A 20,922-nucleotide genomic window follows, 5' to 3' on the forward strand; every position below is an offset into this window, starting at 1 on the left:
AGGGTAGGTGGACACAGTGTTGTATAGAACATAGTCCTAAGAGCACGATTGAAAATGAAAACTAGATATAGTATATGGTATAAACTATGCACCAAAAAGTGTGATATAAGATGAATCGGGCGTGAAATATAATATGCAATACATTGTGCGCAATGATAGATTCATTGGAGAGCGCGAGATAGCACAGGCACTAGCGCGTGCTATGCGATATGCGCCTTGGAGTGTAATATGCACAGGGCACTGTTGTGTAACCTAACTAGTCTATAAAGTTGTAATATAAAATATGTGTTGGGGAGTGCAACGTTGCATATGCACTGTGACAAAGATATGGATCCCAGATTGTAATATGTATGGCATAGCGCTGTGTGTTATAACATAGGCATCGAGGAAGGCACGTTAGATGGGTTAATATAACCCATGCGAAGGCAAGTGTGGCATGACATATTCACGGGGTGGTGTTACAGTGCACATGGGCTAGAGAGTGTCATAGCATACGCACTAGCTGGTGGAATACAACACAGAGGTGTGTGGCACTCGGCGGGTACTGGTGGGTGTAACACAGCATTGGGCTCAGCCAGGAGCACGCTGTGACTCTCAAGTGAGGTTCGTTTCCTTTCCAGAGAGTAAAATAAAAAGTATTACACATCCGGCGGTGGATGTGTGTTTTATTAACCCTGAGGGGAGTTTCTTGCATAGTTTGGTCGAATTTTTGTCGAATCCCCTTTGAATGGCTTGGTGTGCGTGTGTATTAAATGTGCCCGTCAATAGCTACCCATGTTTGTATAAATAAACGACAAGGGTGTCTACTTGGAGAGTACCCACTGGCCGGGGTGCCGGGATAAGGCACGGTAGGGCGTCAGACACGTCGGAGCTTCACTAGTGGTGTAAATACATTCCACGTGGATTCATTGCATGCATAGTCGCCTTTTAATGAATATCACGGAAATCGTCATGGTGATAGGTACATACGGTTTGTCCAGCATGTCCTAGGTGTTTCTATAAAGATATATTTTTTTAAATAATAAAAAACAAAGGCCTTGACCCGGGGTTTTGGGTCCCCGGGGACGATTAAGGCCTTGGGAGGGGGGCCACGCAGCCCCCTTCCAAATTAATTTTTTTCAACAAAAAAAATTAGGGTGCAGGCCCTGGGGGATGGGGTCCCCAGGGCCAATAAATTATAAAAAGAAGGGGGGCCCCACAGCTCTCCTTCTTAACAAAATAAAATAAAAAAAAGGCAGGCACCGCGCCGGGGGCCACGCCCCATCCTTGCAGCACTCTGCAAACGCGCCCCCTGGCCAGTTGTAAGTTGGGAAATGAATTCCCCTTCAATACTGAGGGTCCCTGAGGGCCAACTAGCCCAACAGGTATCTCCAGTATGCACCAGGGAGCTGCTTTGCAGACAGGTGTTCTGAGACCACGCCCCTTTTTACACCTCTATGCAACGCAGCTCTGTGGCGCTTACTGGAGGTACCTAGTGGGCTAGTTTGACCCTAGGGACCCTTAGGGTTCAAGGGGACTTAATCCCTCAACTTAGAACGGCCACAGGGCGCGTTTACACAGTGGTGAAGGGAGGGGACGGGGCCTGAGGTGACGTGTGCAAACACGCCCTGTGGCGTGTTTTAAGTTGGGGAAATAATTCCCTTTCAATCATGAGGGACCCTGGGGTCCAACTAGCCCACCAGGTGCTTCCAGTAAGCGCCACTGCTCTGCGTTGCAGAGAGGTGGTGCAGGCCATGCCCCTTTTTACACCTCTCTGCAATGGTGCTTACTGGACATATCTAGTGGGCTATTATGCCCCTAGGGACCCTCAGGATTCAAGGGGACTTAATCTCCCAACTTAAAACGGCCACAGGTCGTGTTTACACAGTGGGGAACGGAGGGGACGGGGCCTGAGGTGATGTGTGCAAACACACCCTATGGCGCGTTTTAAGTTGGGGAAATAATTCCCCTTCAATCCTGAGGGCCCCTGGGGGCTAACTAGCCCACCAGGTGCTTCCAGTAAGCGCCACTGAGCTGCGTTGCAGAGAGGTGGTCCAGGCCGTGCCACTTTTTACACCTCTCTGCAACGCAGCTCTGTGGTGCTTACTGGAGGTACCTAGGGGGTTAGTTGGACCCTAGGGACCCTCAGGATTCAAATTAACTTAATCTACCAACTAAAAACGGCCACAGGGCGTGTTTACACAGTGGTGAAGGGAGGGGACGGGGCCTGAGTTAACGTGTGCAAACACACCCTGTGGCACGTTTTAAGTTGGGGAAATAATTCCCCTTCAATCCTGAGGGACCCTGGGGGCCAACTAGCCCACCAGGTGCTTCCAGTATGCGCCACAGCGCTGCTTTGCAGAGAGGTGGTCTAGGCCGTGTCCCTTTTTACATCTCTCTGCAACGCAGCTCTGTGGCACTTACTGGAGGTACCAAGAGGTCTAGTTGGACCCTAGGGACCATCAGGAATCAAGGGGACTTAATCTCCCAACTTAAAACGGCCACAGCATGTGTTTACACAGTGGGGAAGGGAGGGGACGGGGCCTGAGGTGACGTGTGCAAACAAGCCCTGTGGCGCGTTTTAAGAGGTAGTTTTAATCCCCTGCCCTATTATATACTAGGGGCTTATAGAGGAGGTCATGCTAATCACAGGGGGACCCCAACGCATAGTGTTCCCTAGTGTATGTAGGTGTTTTCACTGTATTCTGAGTGTCTTTTAACATAGCACTGGCTCTAGGACTGGTTAGTCAGACTCAGTCTCAGTTACCACCAGTATCCGTCTGAAAAAGTTGAGGGTTCAGGATGATTTTGCAACAAGGCTTTTTTCTGCTCTTCTGTTTGTTCTTTCTGCACGTTATCTTTCTTCCTGAACTTTTTTTCGTCTTTGAGGACTTCTGTTGCTTCTTTCTGCATTTCTTTTTTTCTTTCTGTGCGTTTTTTCTTCTTTCTTCACATTTCCTATCTCCGTAGGCATAGTTAGAAATTAGCATTTAAAAAACCTTTGAAATTCAAATGAAAAAACCATAGGTTTCAGGCACGTTATAGTTAGGAATTAGCATTTAAAAAACCTTAGAAATTCACTGAAAAAACCATAGGTTTCAGGGGCGTTATAGTTAGCTGGACTTTTCACTCATACAAAACCATCGAAATTACCCCGTTATAGTTAGTTCAGCTAACTATAACTCGCGCACCTGCAATGCACTGCTGATGACGTCACATATTACATCACTCATGACATGGTCAGTGACATCACTCATGACATCACTGATGACATCTCAAATGACATCACTGATGACATCACTGATGACATCATCCTTGTGATAGAGTGTCAGACCTCTTCTCCCCCTAATATAACCTTTGATACACACATTCAAAAATAGAAACTAAAATTTTCAAAACAATGGATATACCAATACCAGTTACAACAACCTATTCAGTAATTCTAAGATCCACATACACATCCACTCATTCACCAACAGTCCTATACAGTCACTCCTACATGTACTCACTCATCATATGTACTCATACACCTATACATCCTGTTACACAAAGCCACTCATCCATAGAGTTACTCACACACATAGTCACTCATGCTAATAAAGAATCAAACATCCATTTACTTGCATATACAGTTATACACACACCAACACACTTACTTCTACAGACACTTACACATAGTTAGTCTTTTAAACAATCACTTATAGAAACACATACTTATGTTATGTTATGTTATGTTATCCAGTTTTTTAAAGCGCAAACAGCTGCCCCAGCAACGGGGCGTCCCGGCGCTAACCCAACCAATACCTGAGGGGAGAAGGAAGATAACCAACAGAGGACTAGATAAGGGAAAAGAGATGCGTTTTTAATTCTTTCCGAAAGGCAGTTAAGTTGGTTAGGGTACGGATGTGTAGAGGCAGGGAGTTCCACACTCTTGCCCCCAAGACCTTGAAGGAACGTCCACCCATTCTACACAGCTTGGAGCGGGGGACTATCACAAGGTGTTGTCCTAAAGAGCGTAGAGTACGCTGAGGGGTGTAGGGAACAAGGAGCGGGCGTAGGAGTTCAGGGCAGTCCGAGTTAAGAATTTTGAATGCCGTGGTGAGGGTTTTAAAATGGATGCGGGATTCAATTGGCAGCCAGTGCAGATTGCGGATGGTAGCTCTGGCCGAGCACCTGCGTGGGAGGCCAACCACTGCTCTGGCGGCCGAGTTCTGAATACGCTGCATCCGTGCTAATTCTGCTTTATTTGCCCCTAAGAATAGCACATTGGCATAGTCCAGCCGGGCGAGAATCATGGACTGGATGATAAGTTGGCGGGTTCTAGAGTCGAAGAAACCGAGTATCGGACTAAGACTTCTCATTAGGCCCACACACGTAGCTGCCACTTTCTTTGTGTGGGACTGGAAGTTAAGAGAGGAGTCGAGCCAAACACCTAGGTTCTTCACCACGTCTTTCCGCACGGGGGTGGGACCAAGCAAAGAGGGCCACCAATGGTCACTCCAATGGCTAGGGTTTTTGCCAAGGAGTAGCACCTCCGTTTTCCCGGCGTTCAGCTGCAAACAGTTGTTTGTCAACCACTGTGCAACTGCCGCTAGCCCATCCTTGAATTTAGTGGCCGAGGTGGAAGGGCCTTCAGAGAGTGTGATGACCAGCTGTGTGTCGTCGGCATACGATACAAGCGTAAGGTCCCACTCTTTTGCCACTGCTGCAAGAGGCTGAACGTATAGGTTGAAAAGAGATGGGCTGAGCGCCGATCCTTGGGGGACTCCCTGTTCGATGGAATGGGGTTGGGAGATGTAAGGTGGGGCTGAAACTTGAAAGGACCTGTCTTTGAGGAAGGACCGGAACCACTCAAGGGCGAGTTCGTTGATCCCTATGGCCTCAAGTCGAGTCAGCAATATGCTGTGTGAGACCGTGTCAAAGGCCGCGCTGAGATCCAACAGGATCAGCGCGGCACTTTGACCAGCGTCCAGGGCGTCCCGAATGTGTTCCGTGGTGGTCAGCAGGGCCGACTCGGTGCTATGTCCAGGCCTGAAGCCATTTTGGGAAGGATCAAGGACGTGGTTGGACAGCATATGATGGGATAGCACTTTATTGACATGAGCTTCGGCCAGTTTAGACGTCCAGGGAAGCAGCGAGATGGGTCTGTAGTTTTCAGGTTTTGTGGGGTCTAATGTGGGCTTTTTAATAATAGGAGAGACCCAAGCGGATTTCCAGCGGGTGGGAACCACAGCTGAGGAAAAAGAGAGATTGAGTAAGCTAGAAAGCGAGGGAAGAAAAAATTCCAATGAGTCCAGGAATTTGGATGGTCTCATGGGGTCTGTGGGGGAGCCAGATTTAACCTGTCTGCACAGTTTTGCAAGGTCGTCGGGAGATATGTCAGGTATTCTTGACAGTTTCGACGTGTCCACTGCAGAGTTGGAAGTGTTAATGGGCACTGGCTCATCTTGAGGAAAAGAAGTATAAATTTTCTTCACTTTCTCAATGAAGAAAGTGGCAAGGTCTTCGCACTGTTTCGAGGAAGTTATATATGAGCCAGTGTTGGAGACTTTTTGGAGGCTTTGCACCAATTTAAAGATCGTTTTGGTAGGGTTGGTGCTTTGTTTAATTTCCTTTGCGTAAAAGGAGGCTCGGGTGGTACGTATCGTCTTGTGATATATACGCAATTTTGACAGGTAGAGGGCTTTGTCGCTATCTAGGTAGTTTTTCCTCCATTCTCGTTCGGTTTTCTTGCAGTCCTTCCGTAAGGTTTTAAGCGTATCGTTGTACCATGGGTTGGAGGGGGAGCTGCGGGTTTTAGTCCATTTTGCAGGAATAGCGGCGTCAAGCCCTGTCACAATCCAGTCATGAAAAGCAGCATAGGCTGTGTTAATATCTCTGTTGTTGTCGGGGAGATGGAATTCTCCTAGGTTTTGAATGAGATTTTCTGAGGACAGTTTGTGCCATGGTCGTTTGTGGCAGGGGTTAGCCGCAGCTTTAGCAGGAACTCTTCCAATCTCTCACTCTCACATATACTCAATTATATACACCAATAGTCACATATACTAGTTTAAAACATATGTAGTTACTCATAAAGACACTATTGAGACAGTCATTCACTCACTAACACACCCATGCACACACTCATCCCCCCATACAGTCCTGCACACATGCTGTCTTCAACACATACAAACAGTGAGTCACTCATTCATGCACCTATGCACTACGTAATATCCCCCACCGAACCATACAGACACTCAGACACTGATACTGATACTCAAAAAACCAACTAATAACCTATATAGACACTCATGTAGCTACTCACCAACCCATGCAGTCACTTATACACAAAGTGAGAGACTGATACAGATATTTACATATTTAAACATTACTCACTAAGCCATGTATTCACTAAGATACACTTAATCAGTCATTTATACAATCAATTTTTCAAAAACAAATCATCCATTTAGACACTTATATACCCATTTATTCTTCCATTGACCTTGAGATATGCATATATAAAACATATGTAATTTTCAGAAAAACACACATTCACTTGATGATGTCATCAGTGATGTCATCAGTGATGTCATTTGAGATGTCATCAGTGATGTCATCAGTGATGTCACTGACCATGTCATGAGTGATGTAATATGTGACGTCATCAGCAGTTCATTGCGGGCGTGCGAGTTATAGTTAGCTGAACTAACTATAACGGGGGAATTTCAATGGTTTTGTACGAGTGAAAAGTCCAGCTAACTATAACGCCCCTGAAACCTATGTTTTTTTCAGTGAATATATATATATATGTATATATATATATCACCAAGCACTCTTCCAATCCGCGCTTTTCCCTTCAGCCACGGCAAAAAGAGCACGGACCACAGTTCTTCAAATACCGATTAGTTTATTGTCAAGTCGGTTCACATCAATAACACGGCAGCCATTACGCGTTTCATCCCTACATGGGGACTTGATCACATGAGGCTGAACCACCTATAGTATCATGTTTTTAAAGGGGTTGGGCACTGTTTTTTTGACAACTTTTTTTCAACTTGTTTTTTCTTTTATAAATCTTTATGTCTTATGTTGTTTTGACACAGAATACAAGGAAGGATCATATTATAGTGGAGACAAAGTGTTACATTTTCCTAGCAAATTGCTATAATTCTGTACACCCAAAATAAATACAATAAAAAACTATTCAATTATCCATGTCGTTATGAGGAGATAAATAAGCAGCACGCAAAATGTCCTTTACTGTTAGCTGCTTGTTAAAATTACTATGTCTGTACTAATACATGGTTCTGATTCCAACATACAAATTAACATTTTCTTAATCAATTATTGCTTCATAAATGATTATGGATAATGGGCCAGATTTAAATAAACAGATTAATATTCATAAGTAAATATCTAAATATATAAAGACATATATGGTATAATGAATACACATAATAAAAAAAATATATATAAATATATAAAAATATATATATATGTGTATAAAAATAATTATTAATACAAAATCTCCATAAATATAACCATAAAAACAGTCATAAATACAAAAATGTTATAAAATCACTGTTTATATGTATTGATAAAATCCAATATAGAGTACCCATCTGTCTCGCAATAGATAAACACATCCGTTAATCGCTCACTGTGGAACTTTCTAATTTGCGTTAGAGAATCATAGGATAAATCCCTTCTTGGGTATCACTCACTAATTTGTTGTTGTAGACTCAGTTAGTGTCTATATTGAAATGTCTGTATTCTGTTTAAATATTTGCCCATAAATTGTTGGATCGTTCACTATTTAGTTAATTGTTGGAACCTGAATTCCCTCTATTGTCTCCTCATACTTGGCCTACTTGAATTAATTGATTCAATAAGGTTCTGTTTTATGTAGAAAAAAGTATGTGTTGGTGAAAATACCAAAAAACAAAGGAAGTAAAAACCTCGCCCAAAACATTTTATTATCTATACATATCTTAATGTATAGATGTGCAAATTGTGGTTAAATAAAATAATAAAATGGAAAAGTAAAAGGTGATAGTAAAAAATGAGAGAATATATATATAAAAAGACATATATATATATATATAAGGAAGCAAAGATATTTGGTTGTAGCCTTGCTGTTACTAATATGCCAACCATCGTATATATAACTCTGCTAGATGTTTAGGCTGGTTCAGATGCTTAACTAATGTTAGTATGGCTAGATATCAAAGTTTGAATCGGGATTACACTAAGGAAAAATATATAGTGTATTGGCACTGTCACATGTTGCCTAACCATTATAGGCTGGCTTGAAGCTCCTCCGTGCTATTAAGTCAGTTCGGGTGCTTGCTGTCCAAATTTAAAATATAGTACATTTCCAGAATCCTGAGCGCTTTCTCCCTGTCCCCCCCTCTCTTGTTTTTAGGGACAGAGTCAATGAGGAAGTAACTGAGATCTTTTGGGTTTCCCTCATGTTTCTCCTGGAAGTGACGCGCTACTGGATACGCCTGGTCATGGTTCCTGATGGCGCGTATGTGTTGGAGTATTCTTTTATGCCCTGGTAGAATAGTACTACCAATGTATCTTAATTTACACGGGCACTCCAACACATATATCACATGATCAGTCTTACAATTAAGAGATTTGGTGATTTCATTGTTGGGACCACCAAATGGGGTAGAGTAATTAGTTGTAGAAACCCCATATTGGCAGGCTTTGCACACCTTGCATTTGAAGAATCCCTGTCTTTGTGACAGCCAAGATCCCTTGGCTGTCACACCACAAGGGTTATTGTCTACCAACATATCCCTCATGGATACACCTCTTCTATATGTAATAGCTGGGTGTTTGGGGATCATTTTACCTATTACAGGATCCTGTCTGATAAGGTACCAATTTTTGTTGATGATTTTCCTTACTCCCTCCAAGCGGTTGTATTCAAAATTGAATCTAAAGTTATTTTTTGAATCTTCGTCTGGGGTGCTATATTTTGGGGTTTGATCAATCAGTGTCCCTCTGTCAACTTGATTGCATTTGACTAAGGCTTTTTGTAAACATTTGTTGCTGTAACCTCGTTCCTTAAAACGGCCAATGCATTCCTGATGAGCTATTTTTAAGGTTTCGCTATTGCTGCAAATACGCTTAATTCGCAGAAGCTCACCATAAGGAATGCTTTGTATGAGGTGCTTGGGGTGGGCACTACTGGCATGCAGAATTGAATTCCCAGCCGTCGGTTTCCTGTGTAATTTGGTTTCCACTTTTCCATGATCTATATACACCTCTACATCTAGAAATATTACCCTCGTGTTGCTGATGCTGGCTGTAATTTTAAGGTTTAAATCATTGATGTTGAGCAAATCAATGAAATCCCTAGCCTCTTTTTCCATGCCTTTCCAGACCAGAAACAGGTCATCAATGAACCTCCACCAGCATTTAATGTTGTTTTCAAAAGTTACAGTGTATTTGGTCATGAGTACAAGCTCCTCCCACCAGCCCATGTGTAGACACGCGTAGCTGGGAGAGAAGCTTGCACCCATCGCCACTCCACGCAGTTGTTGGTACAACACATCCTGAAACATAAATATGTTGTTAGTTAAACACAGCTCAACCATGTTCATTAACATTTTGTTGTGCTCAGCATAGGTAGGTCCTCTTCTTGCTAGGTAATATTTCAAAGCTTGTAGTCCGTCACTGTGTTTGATTGATGTGTATAACGAGGTTACATCTAAAGCAATCAAAAGATAGTTCACATGCCATTCGAGATTTCTTATTTTGGTTAAAAAGTCACCTGTGTCCTTGATATATGAGGCCAAATTCTGAACAAAATCTTATAAGAAGAAATCTACGTATTTGGAAGTTTTTTCAAATATGCTATTGCGTGCCGATATGATCGGCCTCCCTGGCGGATTGATTTTATCCTTGTGAATTTTAGGTATAAAGTACAAAATGGGGATTATAGGTTTTTGGGTCCACAAATATTTATATTAGTCTGTTGTTAGTAGGCCCATCTCTCGCCAGGCCATTAGTTTTACTCAGTATGTTGAATTTACCGAATTCCACACCATTTTGTTACTCATCCCGTAGCATGATTTGTCATCCAGGTGGCTCTTTGCTTCCTTCAGGTAGTTTTCTCTTTTCAGTAAGACTACATTTCCGCCTTTGTCCGCATTGCGGACTACTATTTCTTTGGTGTTTTTAATTTTTGTCATTAATTGATGGTATTGAAGCTCTTTGGTGTTTTTTCTGGCCTTCGTTGCTTTGTGAGTTGATTTATTGAGATTTTTTAGATCAACAATCACTTGTTCTTGAAAGCTGTCAATTGTGTCTTTGATAGAAAGAGGGTAAAATGTAGATGGCAGTTTAAAAGGAGTCTGACATTTCATTAACAGCTCTGTGTTTGACTGTGGTGAGCTTGTTGTTGTCATTTTACTGGCTTGATCGCCCTCTTGCTGTAATTGCTAAAGAGTATCAACTAATTCCTGTGTATCTTGTATCGTGTCTGTCTCCTTCAACTGTCGTTGTGTTGATGCTGGTGTGGCCATTGCTGCCCCCTTTGAGGATTTATTTAATTGCGCATGGAATTTCTTTAGTTTAAGTTTCCTAACACTCTAGTAAATGTCTACTCGAGATTTTGCATAGTTAAAGGAACTTTCTGGACAGAAAGAGAGTCCTAAGGCGACTAGTCGTATTTCCGCCTTATTGAGAGTTATATCCGTTAGATTAATTACAGTTCCCTCACTGCATTCTTTGGAAGTAGTATAATCTATTTTTTCCAGTATTTCCTCGGTTGTTTCCTCTGTTGTTTTTTGTTGGTTCCTTCTCCTGTTGGCTTTTCTTCTCTCTCTCCGTTTTTTGTTTTTCCTCGATTTCCACTGTTCTGCTGTTTCCTTGGTCTCAATGATTGGAGGCGCTCCAGACATAAAAAATCAACTTCATCTGTAAGGGAATGTCTGCGGGGGATAGCTTTTGTTTTGCTGCGCGCTTCCATTTCTGGCTCACTTTCCACCGCAGAGCTATCACATGAAGCTGATGTCAAATCTTGGTGTTGATTTTCATTGTTGGCCAATTGTTTACTACTGGTGTTGTCCGCTTTTAAGGCATCAAATTTACGAGCAAAAGTAAAAATTCTTCCCTGCTCGTAATCACAACGATCTCTGTGGAATTTGAATGTCTTGCGTTCGCGTATCACCTCGTCTTCTTTTTTTAGACGTTTTTTCATCTCAATTTTGGCTTTTTCTATTTCATCCTTTTGATCCATGGTATCTAGTTCTTTAGTGAGTGTGTCAATTTCACCTGCCAGTTTGATACAGTCTTTTTCGGCATATTTCACAAGGATGAAGAGTAATTTCCGTGAGGATTCCAGATTAGTCTCAGCCCATTCGCGCATCATGTCACGGTCTGGTGCTTCATAGCTTGGGGCAATGAGAATTCTGAGGCCACGGGGTACCCTCCCCACATCAATGTATGTCTGCAACGATTTCGCTTCCCACCATCGTTTTTGTTCTGTTCTTAATAGTTTTTCCAATTGCTTGCATTTGTCTTTTATTCTTGCATTATTCCCCAGTGATGTTGCTTTCTGGGTAATGGAGTCTTGTGCAGGTCCGTGTTCATCGCTGAACATAGCGGCTGCTGCTTCCTCTCTCTCTTTATAAGCGTCTGCTGCTAACATGTTTTGTTGATGATTACCACTTTGGACGTAAATAAATATAGCTTCGTTAATTATACGGTGGCTGGAGGCTCAAAAACTGATTGAAATAATTTTCAGACACCGTTGTGTCAGACAGTTCGTATGCTTCCTGCAGTGAAATACCCCACACCCAACTCGGAGCTGAATATCGCTGAGCTTGGTTTTCCACCCCCAGGAAAACACAACGGAACCGCGCTGGCCGCGTCCTCCGACGCTACCCTCGCTTACCTCTGTGTCACTGGTGAGTGTTCAACTTGTGCTCGTATTCTGTTTACGCTCCGTTGGGGGACTCGATAGCCGGTAGTCCTTCCGGATTCGTTGCGACGCCCGTTACCGGGCGAAGACTCCTTTGTAGCCGGTGAGCCCTTTCAGCAGGGGGGTCCGTGTAGAAGACAGGAGGGGTCCAAACCTGTCTTATTTTATCGCCAAGCACTTTTCCAATCCGCGCTTTTCTCTTCGGCCACGGCAAAAAGAGCACGGACCACAGTTCTTCAAATACCGATTAGTTTATTGTCAAGTCGGTTCACATCAATAACACGGCAGCCATTACGCGTTTCATCCCTACATGGGGACTTGATCACATGACGCTGAACCACCTATAGTATCATGTTTTTAAAGGGGTTGGGCACTGTTTTTATGACAACTTTTTTTCAACTTGTTTTTTTCTTTTATAAATCTTTATGTCTTATGTTGTTTTGACACAGAATGCAAGGAAGGATCATATTATAGTGGAGACAAAGTGTTACATTTTCCTAGCAAATTGCTATAATTCTGTACACCCAAAATAAATACAATAAAAAACTATTCAATTATCCATGTCGTTATGAGGAGATAAATAAGCAGCACGCAAAATTTCCTTTACTGTTAGCTGCTTGTTAAAATTACTATGTCTGTACTAATACATGGTTCTTATTCCAACATAGAAATTAACATTTTCTTAATCAATTATTGCTTCATAAATGATTATGGATAATGGGCCAGATTTAAATAAACAGATTAATATTCATAAGTAAATATCTAAATATATCAATACATATATGGTATAATAAATACACATAATAAAAAAAATATATATAAATATATAAATATATATATATGTGTATAAAAATAATTATTAATACAAAATCTCCATAAATATAACCATAAAAACAGTCATAAATACAAAAATGTTATAAAATCACTGTTTATATGTATTGATAAAATCCAATATAGACTACCCATCTGTCTCACAATAGATAAACACATCCGTTAATCGCTCACTGTGGAACTTTCTAATTTGCGTTAGAGAATCATAGGATCCGTCTGAAAAAGTTGAGGGTTCAGGAAGATTTTGCAACAAGGCTTCTTTCTGCTCTTCTGTTTGTTCTTTCTGCACGTTATCTATCTTCCTGCACTTTTTTTCATCTTTGAGGACTTCTGTTGCTTCTGTTTCTTCTTTCTGCATTTCTTTTTTTCTTTCTGTGCGTTTTTTCTTCTTTCTTCACATTTCCTATCTCTGTAGGCATAGTTAGAAATTAGCATTTAAAAAACCTTTGAAATTCACTGAAAAAACCATAGGTTTCAGGCACGTTACAGTTAGAAATTAGCATTTAAAAAACCTTAGAAATTCACTGAAAAAACCATAGGTTTCAGGGGTGTTATAGTTAGCTGGACTTTTCACTCATACAAAACCATTGAAATTACCCCGTTACAGTTAGTTCAGCTAACTATAACTCGCGCACCCGCAATGCACTGCTGATGACGTCACATATTACATCACTCATGACATGGTCAGTGACATCGCTCATGACATCACTGATGACATCTCAAATGACATCACTGATGACATCACAGCTTGTGCCCCCGAGTAGTCCAACCAGAGTGGAAGGGGTCAGGTGGCACCAGGTCCCAGATGCCACCTAGTGCTCTGGGCCCCCGCACGCCACACATTTACCCTCTTTTGCCCAGCACATTTCTACAGCAGCTCGGAACGACCAGGACAAGCACTCCTGTATCTTGCTCAGGCTGCTCCTTGGTGCACCTCTCCTTTCTGCAGAGACAGCAGGGTGCCCCCAGCAAACCACCTAGGCGGGTGAGCTCGCCCAGCAGGCTGCTGAGGGATGAAAAGGTCCGTTGAGGACCAACATGTGACCAACATGCGGCTCCCAACCCCCGTACAACTGGTGTGACTACCTGGTTGATCTTGTCAGTAGCATATACTTGTCTCAAAGATTAAACCATTCACATGTACATACACACGCCAGTACAGTGAAACTGTGAATGGCTCATTAAATCAGTTATAGTTCCTTTATTACTCCATCTGTTACTTGTGGTAATTCTAAAGGTAATACATGCCGACGAGTGCTGACCTCCTGGGATGCATGCATTTATCAGACCAAGATCAATCCGGGCGCGCCTGGTCATTTTGGTGACCCTAGAAAGCCTGGGGCTATTAACACGTCCCAGTGAAGGCGTCAATACATTCGGATGTCTGCCCTATCAACTTCATTCTGCGCATGCCATGGTGACCACAGGTAACAGGGAACCAGGGTTAAGGCAATAAACACCGCTCCGTCCATTGAGTTCACAGAGTTTTTACAATTCCACCCTCCGCTTGGAATGTGGAGTTTGGCATAAAATACTCTGTGAGTTCCACAGGCCGAGCAGAGTAAAGGCCCTCTGCGTAGTGCTTAGGGGCCATTGGGCTCTTACTGCCACAGGACTTAGGATTGCAAAACCCTAGAGGAATCACTACCTTTCTGTCCGAGGAGGTAAGTGAGGCTTGGAACACACGCTAGTAACTTCCTCCTGTGACAGGCAGCATGCGCCAAAAGTGCAACATTGGAGGTTGAAGTGTGTGTAGCTTGCAGGCGCAGCCCACTCTCTCGGGAGGATGCCTGGGACAGTGATGGCAGAGAGGTTTCCGGAAAAAAAACTTCTAGTATATTTATGCCATGTTATGGTGGAGGAGAATCATAAGTGCCTCAGGATGAATGGTGGAAGCAGATGACCATGAATTAACATTAACAATGTGCCATGTGTAGAGTTCAGCAGTGTAGGGGGCATTATTCTGTTCATTGCTTCTGTTGAGTGGCAGTAGCACAAGGCTCTGCTTTACTTATCTTTGATTTCAACCTGCTCAACCTGTTACTATATTTATGCCTGCTCGCTGCTTTACAGAGATATCGGACAGGGTGGGACCGGGTCTCTTAACGTGATGCCACACCTAAGGTCACACACATGGGATCTTTTAGCGTGATACCGTATCTAAGGCAACGCATATGGTATAACTTTTTGAAAATTGTAGAGGTACTCTGCAAGATGGCAACTCGTCGTGACCACCTCTTTGTATGAAAAACTGCGCCTCAAGTCGAGTCACAGGCAAAAAGTGCAGGGCGCGTTCAGCTGGATGGGCTGCAGCTTTAATATTGAACCACAAGGTTAATGTCTGTAGGTATGGCAGCCTTCCCCCATGCCATCTTTAATCTCTAGGCTTCTACCTCATCCTTTGCTACCAGTATTGCTACAATGTTTGTGCACTCTGTGACAGGTGGAAATCTGCGGAATTTCATGGAGTTTTCAAGTCAAACCACAGGATTCCGTGGAGTAAAACTCCGTAAGCTACCCCACCCTTAACTAGGGTTCGATTACGGAGAGGGAGTTTGAGAAACAGCTACCACATCCAAGGAAGGCAGCAGGCATGCAAATTGCTCACTCCCGACTCAGGGAGGTAGTGAAAAATAACAATGCAGGACTCTTGTGAGGCAATGTAATTGGAATGAGTACACTTTAAATCTTTTAACGAGGATCCATTAAAAGGTAAGTCTGGAGCTAGCAGCCGTGGTGATTCCAGCTCCAATAGCATATATTAAAGTTACAGCAGTTAAAATGCTTGCAGTTGGATCTTAAGATCGAGCTGGCAGTCCGCCATGAGTCGAGCTACTGCCTATAACTGCCCCTGCCTCTCGGTGCCCCCTTGATGCTCTTGACTGAGTGTCCTGGAGTCCGAAGGCATTTACTTTGAAAAACTTAGAGTGTTCAAAGCAGACCGGTCGCCTGAATGCTTCAGCTAGGATTAATGGAATAGGACTCTGGTTCTATTTTGTTGGTTGTCGGAACTGGAGCCATGATTAAGAGGGACAGCTGGAGGCATTCATATTGTGCTGCTAGAGGTGACATTCTTGGACCGGCGCAAGATGAACTAAAGTGAAAGGCTTTGCCAAGAATGTTTTCATTAATCAAGAACGAAAGTCGGAGGCTCGAAGATGATCAGATACCATTGTAGTTCTGACCATAAACGAGGCTCACTGGCGATCCGGGGGTGTTATTCCCATGACCCACAGAGCAGCTTCCAGAAACCAATGTCTTTGGGTTTGGGGTGAGAATGGTTGCAAAGCTGAAACTTAAAGGAATTGATGGAAGGGCACCAGCAGGAGTAAAGCCTGTGGCTTAATTTGACCACACCTGGCCCAGACACAGAAAGGATTGACAGGTCTTCCTCAATTTTGAGGATGGTAGTGCATGGTCATTTTTAGTTGGTGGAATGATTTGTCTGGTTTATTCTGATAATGAACGAGACTCCTCCATGCTAACTAGTTATGCGACTTCCAGCGGTTAGCATTCAACTTCTTAGAGGGACAAGTGGCGTTTAGTAAATTTACCTGTTTACCCGGTATACAATGAAAAACCATTGCAAGGTGCAGCTCAGTTAGTGGTTCTAGGTTCCTTGGGTTCTTGGAGAACCTACAAGTCCTATATATCCCCGCAACTAGAAGGGTCCAGCTGATGTAATAGTACATTGCTTTAAAAAAATCTGCCATCGTTAGAAGTTACTGATGAAAACGTAGACACAAATGGATGGTTTTTTCATCTCAATTTCAATATTTTTTTATTTCAACTGTTACCTTTGATATGAAAACCTGGAAGGACCCACATATATGACCCCTTGCTGAATTCAAACTTTTGTCTACTTTTCAGAAATGTATGGTTTTCCATGATCCATCATTAGTTTCACACCCACTTCTAATGCTAACTGGAAGGAGATTGAAAGCAAAAACATAAGGAAAATTGTCTATGTCCCAATAAAATACCGAAACTGTCTTGAAAAATGTTGTTTTCTGATTCAATTCTGCCTGTTCCTGAAAGTTGGGAAGATGTTGATTTTAGCATCAAAAATCCATCGCTGATGCCATTTGCAGGAAAAAAACACAGTTTTCTACTGCAGCACTTTTTCCCCAAAAACTCAAAATGTATCTGTATTTTTGCTAATTTCTCGGTCTCCTTTGAGAGAATACGCAAACCCTGGGTAACTTTAAAATCCCCAGGATGTTGGAAAAAAAGGATGAAAGTTTGACATGGATACCTTATGTGGACGAAAGGTTATGGGGGCCTACGCGCAACTTTCCTCAAAGAGCCAAAAAGAGGCTTAGCACGAGGCACAAAAGGGCTAGCAGTAAAGGGATTGGAGGCCAATGACAGTGTTTTTTTTCTAGAGTTCAGTAGATAAATAGTATAAATAGTAAACATAAACAGTAACATGAGATTTCTTTTGCAGTGAATCTATGGCTTTGAAATCATAAGTTTAAAACAATTAAACAACTAGCTGTAATCATAAAGTGGACAATATGGTGGGAGTAGGCATGCACACCACAGCAGCAATAACCCTGATGCTACTGTAAATAATCCTTTTGCCGTTGGTCAAGGTCGGAGGTTATGCGTACTATTCACTCTTCACTCCTCCTTGGCCAACAGGCAAGATGGGGGAGGGAGTAAATTGACTCCTGCCCACCTTGGGCAATGCTGGACCTGGCAAGTCCGGAAGTCTTGGGGGATAACAATCGTTTTTATTTTAATCTCTGCAATCCTGGAGCCCACTTCAGAGGGGTAAAAAATGATGATGAAAAACCAGGGTGGAAAATATTATTTTTATAGTAATCATGACCTCTGTGATCATGCCTTTGTGCATCTCGCCGATCTCAAGAACAGAAACCCACAACTAATATAGTCACCTAGGAGAGGTACACTCCCATTCACTCTATTGACTGCATAACTTAACAAAACTGATTCAGACTCCGGTCCAGTGCAAAATACCAATAATATTCCAGTTAGATGCTTTCCATGTATGTTTTCCAGGGACTTCGCATGATATCTATGCTACCTATTCATCACCAAAACCTACTTGTCTCTTTGCTTTTAACACTGTTAAGGGGCCTTGTGTGGATTACTATGCATCTAAGAGAACTGCAAAGTGGACTTTTGGCTGCCTGTCCCTGAGTACTATTTGCTGTACGTCAACATGGGAGACATCCCTGGTGCAAACTGGTTGGAGATTGTGGCTGCTGTGTGAGCTGAGTGTCACGTTGTGCTATACCAATAAGCAAAATCTAACCACAGCCAAATGTCCAAATCAAAATCATTCAGAGATCTACTCTTTGCATAGTCCATTGTGAGCAAGGAACAATAACCAGTGCAGGAACAATCTATAGCCAAGATGTCAGATGTCACCCTACAGACTATTATGGAGCTGAACACATCAATCCATCAGAGGCTGTAACATCATTTTCTGTTATGCCAGCAGCACGCAGGGTGCTAGGCCACTGGAAGGATGCCTGTTTGTTTCCCTTTCATACAAACTAGTTAACCTGCTGAATTATGCTAGTGTGCTGGTACCATATCTGCATGAAAGTGCGTCTTTTGGACATGGTTGCCCCCACTTTTGCCTGGAAAAAGATGAAATTTCAACTGGAAATGCGCAGGGTCCCTGCCAACCAGGCCCCCTGTGCCAGAAGCTCTTTCCCTAATCTGTACCTTTTGTTTCCCAATTGACACAACTTCAGTACCCCTTGTAAGCCCCTAGTAAATGGACCCCTGGTACATAAGGCATTTGCACTGAAGAGGACCCTAAGTTTCAACATGGCACACATCCCTGTGTGCCATGCTCCCTGACGCTACATGAGGTATAGGTAAGCCACCCCTCTAGCAAGCCGTATGGTTCTAAGGCACTGTGCTCTACATCTCCTGTGATTACATATCTGCATGAGCATATATGCCCTTGCAATATCTGTGTTGATTCTGTAAGTGAACAGGGAAGCCATAAGGAGGGCATGGTCTGGACACTCATCATTACGAGTTTTCCAGCTCCAGGATGTCTTCACTGTATTATGAGATGTTTGTTACCAAACATCTCGGATCTCATCTGAATAAACCTGCACTGATTCCAGTGTCAGATTTATTAATAATTAGAGGACCCCTTAGAGGTGTCCCCTGAAAACCTACCAACCTTTGGTGTAGTCAATGACTGGTCTAAGCCATCCTTTCACCATCAGACAGAGTTCTGAACTCATGGGGTGAGCACCAGTGTGCTCAGAGGTTGAGAACAAAGCATGTCCTGCGTGGAGGTGTTCACAACTCCCCCCGGTCAGGAAGAGCCATCTGTGGCGGGAAGCTTCTAGGCCTTGCTGCATCTGAAACGTAACCCCATCCTCTCCTAATAGAAGGAGTAGACCCCTCTCTTCCTGACCTCAACCCTTTGGGTTGGAAGACAGGTGGGAAAACCAAATTAGAGTAGTAGGTGTGCCCCCCCCTCTGCAAAATCCACCCCTCAGGTGTTTGACATGAGGTAAAGGATATTTTTCAGTGCCCACCATCTTGAAGATGGTGGGATTTCTCTAATCAGGGCTAGGGCTGTGGTCCCCCTCTCACAGGAGATGGGCATAATACAGCAGTGGCGTAGCAAGGGGAGGAGTGGCACGAGTTTTGGGGTGGCGGCCTCCCCTCTGCTCTTAGCTGTCGCTGGGCAGTAACTGCAGGAATCGCCAGCCCCCCCCCTCGCTCTTAAATGCAGGGACCATCACGGACGGCCAAAGGTCTAGCTGTGCCACTGTAATTGAGGGTGTAAATACCCTAGGTAAGGGGCCCATTGACCACTACATGTCCCTCCCTTGTAAACACCCCTAAATGTAGTATTTAGGTGGCATCCCCAGACCCTGAAATTAGCTTCCACGGAAACAAGAAGAAAATGACCAAAAAAACGCTGTTGGACCGAGAACTGCAGACCTCCTGGTGGATTGTGGGTGCAAACTCCTGCTTGATGCCATTGAACTCAACAATCTCCATCTTCCAGCTTGTCTAGTCACTGTGTGGCCTACACAAACCCCAGAGGGTCATCAACACTTTGAAGATCACCAAAGAACTCCTTTGAGATAGAGATACTATCTCCTTTAAGCCACAGGCACCAAAAACAGCAAAGTCAGGTCCAGCGCCGTCCAGCTCTAAAGCCCGACCATCATCTCCAAGTGCCATCCGAAGGTATGCCTGCTCTGTAGTGTCAGCATAGCCTCTGTACCAAGTCTTGAGGCCCCAGGACCCACCGGAGCTGCAAGGGACCAATACCCGGGTTACCAGACCACCTTGCTGCAAAAACCTACAAAATTGAGTCTGGATGGACTCAATCTTTACAGCGAACCCGCACCTGACAAGGAACTTCAGGACTCCAAAGACTCACCTCAGCAGTTGCCCAGCAGCTCCAGAATCATCACTTCAAGTGCCAGCCCCTAACTGCAAGGTTCATCTTTGCACCTTTGCCCAGCTGCCTAACTTCACTGCACCCAGGAGCATCTTTAAAGCAGCTGTGCTGCCTAAGCCCCAGAGCCCTTGTGACCTCTACTCTCTCTTGAGAGCCCTTGGACTTGCATGCAAGTCCCTCTTTGCTTTGCTTTTACAGGTGGCCCACTGTCTTTGTAGCACCCCAGCTACGAAGTCCTCTTTTTCCTTGTTTCCTGGGAAACCCAGGAAGCACCCAGGAACTTGGCCTTTGCACTTCGGACCTTGGCCCAGAACCTTTAGATTCCCAAAAGGGTAACCACACTAACTGTACTGCACTGTTTGTTTCAATTGCCTTTTTCCTTCCTTAGGATATGCGTTGTGTGTAATTGAGCGCAACTGCGATTATTGCATTTTACTGTGATATAGTGTATTGCGAAAAGTATTCCCCTTGTACTCAAAATTCTTGGTCTAAATATTTATACAAATAGAGTGCTATTTTTTAAAATTTGGTCTCAACTTCATTCCTTGAGTGTGTGTATCATTTATTGCCTCTGTGAGTACAACAAATGCTTAACACTACCCTCTGATAAGCCTAACTGCTCGCCCACACTACCGCAAAATAGAGTGTTAGTATGTTCTGCTCTTGCCTCTGTAAACCAATGAGGGTCTCTTCGACCTCTCTGCACAGTGTGCCCCATTGTGGTGCACTATAGAGAGGTGGGTTTCCTATAACATCCCAGGGGGACCAGTAC

General features: G+C 43.4%; 1 pseudogene; it reads left to right on the top strand.

Annotated features, from left to right (window-relative positions):
- The first annotated feature begins 13,819 nt into the window (after nucleotides 1-13,819).
- LOC146810292 (18S ribosomal RNA) lies at nucleotides 13,820-16,003 on the top strand (annotated as a pseudogene).
- The last annotated feature ends 4,919 nt before the right edge of the window (nucleotides 16,004-20,922 follow it).

Source organism: Triturus cristatus, chromosome 7 (genome assembly GCF_964204655.1).
Source record: "Triturus cristatus chromosome 7, aTriCri1.1, whole genome shotgun sequence".
Taxonomy (NCBI): Eukaryota; Metazoa; Chordata; class Amphibia; order Caudata; family Salamandridae; genus Triturus; species Triturus cristatus.